Source organism: Staurois parvus, unplaced genomic scaffold (assembly GCF_062004578.1).
Source record: "Staurois parvus isolate SC_StPar_1 unplaced genomic scaffold, SC_StPar_1.0 ptg000165l, whole genome shotgun sequence".
NCBI classification, from domain to species: domain Eukaryota; kingdom Metazoa; phylum Chordata; class Amphibia; order Anura; family Ranidae; genus Staurois; species Staurois parvus.
Genome location: NW_028317961.1, coordinates 1,411,391 through 1,419,744, shown reverse-complemented (window position 1 = coordinate 1,419,744; position 8,354 = coordinate 1,411,391). Strand labels below are relative to the sequence as shown.

Below are 8,354 nucleotides of genomic sequence, written 5' to 3'. Positions count from 1 at the left end.
AGGGTTTCAAATTATTCACAGCAGAGTCTAAAATAGGGCTTCAAATAGAGTTAAAGTTGCCTCACCGAATTAATGGACCCTGGCAACATGGGGTGATCTTTTTAATCAGCTTATTAAAACTGACCTGTCAGGTATTGGGGGTAAACAATATAACCCATGTGTTCATAACATTGTTCATTTTACAAACAACTACTGAATATATTTGTGGTGCTTGATGATACACTTTTAATTATATATACAGCAATCCTTTTATTAGAATCAAGATAACAATATAACATTCACTAAAAAGTTGACTATCCTGATGAATAACATTTGATCTCCTTTCTGAGCTCACATATCTCCATTGACCCTATCTTGTGACTTCAAAGAAAATAACAAATTTACCATTTTGTAATTCATAAAATGCTATAGAATGTCCGAAAGGAGACAAAGCAGCTTTTAAATCTTGATGCATTTCGTGGTTTAGCATGGATTCTTCAGGAGGGGAAGGAGGAAATTGGATGGATCTACAAATCAAGAAAATAATCAATATTTGTACCAATACAACATTGTAATAGTTCAATTACAATAACATATCCATGCTGTAGTAACCAAACAAACCTTGCTTGACATGCGCAAAGCTCCACCCAAGGATCCAGCATCAAGAACATCATTGATCACAAGTGGAGGAAGAGGCCTGCAGGAAAGACAAAGGGTTCAATTCACAAAGTGGTATTTTCCTCTTTAAAATCAGAGGTAAAATAGTTCATAGACTTTTTCATACATTTTTTTTCATACAATTCACAATGAAACACTGCTAATAAGGCATGCGGTATTTCATCGAAATGTGCGGTATTTATCTAATTAAATCATTTGGTAATTTATCTTTGATATCTGGTGAGATGGATACAGTGGAGAAGAATTAGAAATGAAGGGAAGCTCTGCTGAGTTCTATCATCCAATCATGTGCAAGCAAAAACACACTTTTTTAAAAATTTTCCTTAAATGTCATTTGGTATTGTTTGTAAAGTGAAGCTTTACCTCATTTGCTAAGATTGGGATCAACTTGCAAAATGCACAGTCTATTTGCTTTAACGTGGTCGTAAACCCTTATATATACCCAGTGAGGTGACTTGCCTCAGGTGATACACAGAGATTAAACAAATCCTCCTACATAAGTTGTACTTGTTTATCTGCCGTCTTCTCCATCTGTTCAAAGTCCAGAAATTATACAACTTGCTGAGAGTTCAGAAAAAAGGAGGTAACACACCCCCTCCACACAGCTCACAGGAGCACAGCTGAGGCTGCCAATTTGATGGAGACCCTTCCATGTCACCATTTTTCTCTTAGTGTCAGGAAAACTTGTCAGAAGTGACTCATGCTGATAGCAGAGGAACAAAGCGGCACACAGGAATAACACTTACCCCTGGTTGACATATCTGGGGCCGTGCGGGACGCGTTTTGGGCGGGCACGAGAGCCCATTCATTTGAATGGACTCCCGTGCCCCGGGGCACACAAGGAAGAAGTCCCAGCACTTTTTCAGGAAATGCAGCCTGCACGGGAACCGAGATTCCCAGTAAGGTTGCGATTTCCAGTGCGGGCAGCATGCCATTAGAATTAATGGCACCTGCACATGGGTCTGCATTTGTCTGTGCAGGTGGTGCAGCTTCATGTATTTTTGTGTGGATCCGCAACGGCACTACCCTCACAGATGTGAACCTAGCCTTCGTACTCTTAATTGAGATAAGTACACACTATAGAAGCATATGCTTTGTTCATATTTCATGTCTGAAGTTTACAAACACATTTAAGCAGAACTATAGGCAGAACCTTTTTATTTCTTATTTTGGATAGAGCAAGGGAGGGTTATAACCCTTGTCAATTTTTTTTTGCCATCTGTGTCCTATTGTGTAGACATACAGTACCTTCACTTCCCTTGGGACCCCCAGTTCACCAGAACCAGTTTTCCTATTGGAAGATTTCCCCTCTATTACTTTTACCAAAATTTGGGATTTTATTTTATTTTCATCTTCAATGATAATGGTAAACAGGACAAATGGAGCGGGTGAATCACCTTAATGGGGACTCAGACCGCAATAAAAACCTGACAGGTGTTTTAATCATATATAGAGGCTTTTCTTTTAAATACAACCATATTAATATCCCAAATCTCAAAACAAACCCCACTCGTATAAACAAATGTTCAATAAAGTCTCTTTTTTTCTTCTTTTCCACGAAAAAATTATTTTTCTCAACACTCAGGTGTTTTAATCCATCTCCACTCTGGCTGATCCAAAAAGATAAAGACTACTAAAAATTGGCTGTTATAATTTTACATTCCTTAAATTCTGCATGCCTGGACCACTAGTTTAACTCGTGTTTATTTATGTTTTCTAGTTAATTGACTTTAATGCTGTTTTATGCTATATTTACCAAGCTTGTTTGGATTTTGAGGTAAAAAATTGCACAACAGAATAGTGAATTGACATTTTCAGCATCGCATGCGATATTTAGGAAAAATTTGCCAGATTACTTTAATACTGCGTGCACTCTGCTTTACTGAATGGAGCCCACAGCAACATAAGTATAATGGAAACGTACCAAATTAGTCTACTAGATCATTGGTATACACTAACCAGATGTGTATGAAAGAGCAGGAGTTCCCTTATGGGTTAACTGTTGGCCAGTTAAGTATAGTGGGTGCGTGTTGTCAAAAAGATTAATCTATTTTAATTCATCTGCTGCAGGACACACAACGTATATAATGGCAATATACCCAGTGGCTCATAGGTGGAGTTCCTACTTTAGAATTTTATATATATGCAGCCCCTTCTCTCTTCTCAGCCTGCTTTTGTTAATGATCTCAAGGATATGTTGATTTCTCTTAAAGACATACAAATATATTCAATATGCTAACTGACAATACCTAGGTATTTCAGAATTTGAATATCAGGGTCTCACATGTGGAGAATAAAATAAGTGATATCTGCCAAGCACATAATAATTTGTTGGATTCTCAAACAGAGCATGACTCTGAACTACAGAAGATAAGTGCTAAACTACCGGATCTCAAAAATAGATTTGGGAACAACAAAATAATGTTTGAAGGTATTTCCGAAACGATCAGGCAACCACTCCTGCATGATTTTTTGCACCAATTACTACCTGAACTGCTATCTGGTGTGAAAGAATCAGGAAAGAAGCCTCAATATTAAGTATTGAGATTTACTTATGATATGTATTTGCTTCCTTAGCTTTTAAATACTTAATCTGTTTCTAGCTATTTGGAGCAAAAAAAGTTTGTGAAATTGTCTAAAAGGAGTACTAGCATTGCAAGCATTTTGAATTTTCATAGAGAGAATCACTATAAAACTGTAATTGATAACATTCTTAACCTTTTTTTAATGTTTATTTTCTGTGGAGTGTCTTGGGTCTCAGAGCGGATGGTTGCACACTGGCTGTGCTCTGGGATCTTCACTGCTCCACAGCCTGCAGATCAGTCTTAAGCAGCCATATAATGGGCAAACTTTCCAAGCCCGCTCAACACACTCGCTCACAATGCACATCTACTGCCTCTGCTGCCTGCCATATTCCAGTGATCTTTAGATCACAGACAACTTATAGACACAGCACCCCAGTGAGCAAGATGGCCCACCATGAGGAGGACAGCAATTAAGAATCCTTACCAGCATCTGAGAAGTGGGAAAGAGACAATGATCACACTGATCACCTCCTCACTCTTTCTGAAATGACTGCCGTAGCTGCGGATATTAAAGCTGATCTCCTTGCACGATCTGATCAATTAGCTGCAACACAAAGGCAGGGGAGACAGAGAGATAGCTATTGCCAGACTGGAGGACATATCTCATTCTAAACATCTTATTGCTTTGAATAGACATTTGGAAGATCTAGACAACAGAAGCAGAAGGAATAGCATAAGAGTGAGAGGGGTCCCTGAATCTGTGAATTCTAAACAGATTAAACCTGCCTTACAAAAGATCTTTAATGGTGTACTGGAAAGAGACACTGATACTCCCATTGAGCTTGACTGAGTGCACAGATTGCTATGCCCCAGAAATGCAGAGAAAACACCTCCTAGAGATAGTATATACTGTCTCTCCAGCTTTCGGCTAAAAGAGCTAAAGCTAGGCAAAGCAATCTCATAATGTTCAATGAAGATGCCATTAAGCTCTTTCAAGATCTTTCACAGAGCACATGAAATAGGAGAGCGCTCCCCCCACTACTGGAGGTTTTGAGAGATAAAGGCATCACATACAAATAGAGATTCCCCTTTGCACTGCAGGCTACATGAAACACCATCTGCTCAGAACACCTGAGGAGCTAAGGGACTTTTGCTCTGCTTTACAAATCCCATACATTGAGGTACCAGAATGGTATCATGAGTTTAAACATCCTGCTCCTATCTCCAACTCCTCAGACTCATCTCTTAATTCACCAAACAAAACACCTCACAAAAAGCAGAAGAACTTACAAACCCTCTTCATCTGATCTACACTCTCTTTTTTTTTTTTTCTCCGAGGTCAAAGATGCCCACAGTTAGAGAGGACACCTGATTCTGGAAAGGTTCTGTTAACCTCGCTCTTTCCTTTTCCTCAGGGCCTTCTTAGTCAATGTGAACACTCACATTTTTGCAACACTATGGTTCTACCATAAAATCATTAAAAAGTTTGTTTAAATTTATGGTATTACACTTAACTACTACCCATCCCTAACGTATCTCATTGAAGGATGTAATTGACCAGCCTTGATATACATCTCAAGTCCTGGAATTTCTGAGCATACTCAGTCATCTATAAATAGGCTGGTCATGGTATATTGCACCTATGTTAACTGACCATCGATGACCTTGGCTGATTATTCTTACATTCAGGAAGACAGACTGCTTACCCCTCGACATTCACCTGTGGCCTCAGATTCACCCAGATGTTTGGCCGCATGTGTTGTTATTGCATCCACCCTGATGGATACTTGCTTTGCGGTAAGCTTGATCGTATATTTGCCACTTATACTACAACGTATGTACTGCAGTGCCAATCTTGAATTTTTTTTTTATATATATATATATATATATATATACTGGACTTGCACTTCAACTATCATCAACTTACTATTAGTATGCCCCTCCAAGACCCCTTATCAGCATCCTCAGATGGGAAATATACATTCCAGATTCTATCTCCTATGTGCTTAATGTGTCTCTGAACCCACATGAGTAGCCTCACGTATGCTTAATGTTGATCATACAGAAGTCTTGCTTTGTATAACTTATTTGTTAACAGTCCAGATTCTCTCATTTTGTTTACCTCTGTTGCCCTCCCAATTGGGTTATTGATATTTTCATTGCTTAGCACTAGATGTATCTATCCCCTTGTAATGCAATGCTGGACACAATCGCCAAGAACAAGCCACATACACCACACAAGTATGATTAACCAGCATTTACAGCATTATTCTAAGCATGTGAGAGACCTACTACCCAGTGAACACCTGTCCTGGCACGTCATAGCATTCACTCGGCACTCCAAGAAATACCATAATCCAACTGCAGTATTCTTGCACTGTCAAAACCTCCACTTTTATTATCACACATGGGAGAATATATCTTATAGTTATCACAATCTGCATAATAACACACACCAACAATAATGTGAGCATTACAGCATAAAATAAACACATCTTTTTACAGAGTTCCAGCATAGAATTAATACATTACCAAAGCTATGGGAAGGAGACCTCATCGGAACAGTGCACAAAGGATCGCAGAGAAGCCCTAAACATGACCAATCGATGAGCCCATAAAGCCTTGGCAAGAGTCACAGCGTCAGTGTCCCCTTTCGCATGGGAAGGCTTCTAAGGCTCACTGTGTGCAAGCTTCCCTTTAAATATCCTGTGCACCACTTCTGGCAACTTTCCCGAAATGGGCTGGCGTCACGCCCACTCCAGGTGGAGCTAGCAGAAAAGTCCCTTGAGCATAACAAAGTCATGCCCAGCCACATTACTGGACAAACAACTTTTTATCGCTCAATCTCACACTTTTTCTTTTTATCCAACATGGAGGACACAAGCAAATAGACATTTCTTACTGCATAAACAAGTTTTATCTAACATAAGCAGTCTAATGTAACATTTCTAGATGTTACAAACAAGTTCAATCTCACAAACAAATTCGTATCTGCTTTAAGCAGTCTAATATCTTGTGACTCTGTTTCTTTAGCCTAGAGAAATGACACCAATGTCATTTCTCATGCTTCTGCCATATGGGCAATGATGCTTTATTGTAAAAATTCCCCAAGAAACAAAGGGTCCAAGGCCAAAACATTTCATAGGCATTACACACCTAATTTGTATGGCCCCCACTAACTGGCTACAACAATGGCTGTTGCAATTATCCTTTATAAAAATTGAACACCTGGCCTACCTTCAAATGCGCTGCTGCACTTCAGGTGTGAGTCTCTTCTTATGGTCTAATCATTTACTGACAAATAGTTTTCATGCTATAGATAAGAGAATTTGATCCTCATTGTTAAAATATGTAATAGTTATGTTTAAAATATATAAAAGTTTGAATTACTAACTACAGTATCTTCTATTTTGCTTTAAAAGACCGAATAAGTGATGAAAAGAAATATTTAATTGCTTATTATTGGCTGTGGAGTTGTTGATAACCATTTCATTATAGTTTATCTGTGTGCGGATGGTTCACACAGGTTTTGGGGTACTCCCACTCTCCCCCTCAAATAACCTGTAGATTTCTTCCACCTATTATATCAGAATCGCATACTAATCTTTATCTACAGTTTATCTATCTAGGGGTACTTTCTTTGTAAATAATAGTGTCAAAAGTATTTATGCACATCTCCAACCAATCTTCTTTGTCTTTTATTTCACTTCCCCCCCCCTTTTTTTTTCCCTCTTTCCTCCCTTTCTCTATATCAGGATACAGGCATCAGACTTGCTGAGCTATAAGAGGTCTAAGACAGCTTTGACTCATTATTTCGCTATCTAACTATCTTCTTCCAATTAGTCGTTGCCTGGATTCACAGTATTAATCACTGGGGAATAAGCCTCTCCCAATTTCACATAATGTTAGGGGATTAAACATTCCTGAGAAGAGATCATTTCTCCTGAGAGAACTTAAAGTAAAACCTAAGATAATTTACCTGCAAGAAACACACTTTAACCTCTTGCCGTCCGCCTGCTGTTTATAAACGGCAGGGCGGTGGCAGTCCAAGGTCGGGTTGCCGTTCCTAAACGGCACCCGCCTTTTCTAGCTGTGCGCGCTCCCTAGGAGCGCGCACTAGCGCGATCCGGTGTCCGCTGTGTCCTCCGGACACAGTGAAACACCGATCGTCGGACGGGACCTCTGTACGAGGTCCCGGTCATGTGATCACTGATTGGCGAATCAGTGATCACATGCAAAGTAGTGAGCAAGATGTCACTTGTGACATCATTGCTTACTACGTGTGAAATCTGTGAATGATCACAGAGGTCACATGGTACAAGGCTATTCACAACAGCCTTGTACCATGTGACAAGCTGTGACCAATCACAGCTCACTCAGTATTTCTCAATGACTGCAAGAATGCAGACAGAGAGAAAGAGAAATGATTGCTTTTACATCCTATATGGGTGTAAAAGCAATCAGTGTAAAAAAAAAAAAAAAATCTTCATCACCCCCCACAAGTAGTACAGTGTCACCATGGTGACACTGTACTGCTAGGGTGACAGTATGTAAAAATAAAAAATAAAAATAAAAAATAATATAAAAAAAAATAAAATAAAAATGTAAAAAAAAATGTTTAAAAATTATAATGTTTTATTATAAACTAATTTGGATTTTTTTTTTTACTAAAAAAATAACGGAATAAATTTTGGCCAAGATTTAGGATGAAATATTATTTATTTGCAAAATTTTATTAAAAAAAACACTTTTTTTCAAAATTTTTGGACTTTTTCATTTACATAGTAAAAAAAATAAAAATCCTAGCGGTGAATAAATACCACCAAAATAAAGCTTTATCTGTCTCAAAAAAATGGTAAAAAATTCATATGGGTACAGTATTGCATGACCGCGCAATTGTCATTCAAAGTGTGATAGCGCTGAAAGCTGAAAATTGCCCTGGACAGGAAGGGGGTAAAAGTGTCCGGACAGGAAGTGGTTAAAATACACATCCCCAAACTTTATGACAAATACTTCACAAAAGCTTGTCATTCGACAAATTCTCTAGCTAAAACAAAAGGAGTTTCCATACTACTTAGTAAGGAAGCCACTTTTTCTCTAACGTACCAATTAGTATATCCAGAAGGAACATATATTTTCCTTAAAAGAACCTTGAATGGCAAACCTACCACT

At 38.4% G+C, this 8,354-nt stretch overlaps 1 long non-coding RNA gene across 1 annotated transcript; it reads right to left on the bottom strand.

Moving 5' to 3' along the window:
* Positions 1 to 207: 207 nt before the first annotated feature.
* On the bottom strand, positions 208 to 5,849 carry LOC149462830 (uncharacterized). The gene is made up of 3 exons (XR_016312561.1): positions 5,715 to 5,849; positions 601 to 676; positions 208 to 506 (listed from the first exon to the last, which is right to left on the bottom strand). It is a non-coding gene; the product is annotated as an uncharacterized LOC149462830 (long non-coding RNA).
* Positions 5,850 to 8,354: the final 2,505 nt, after the last annotated feature.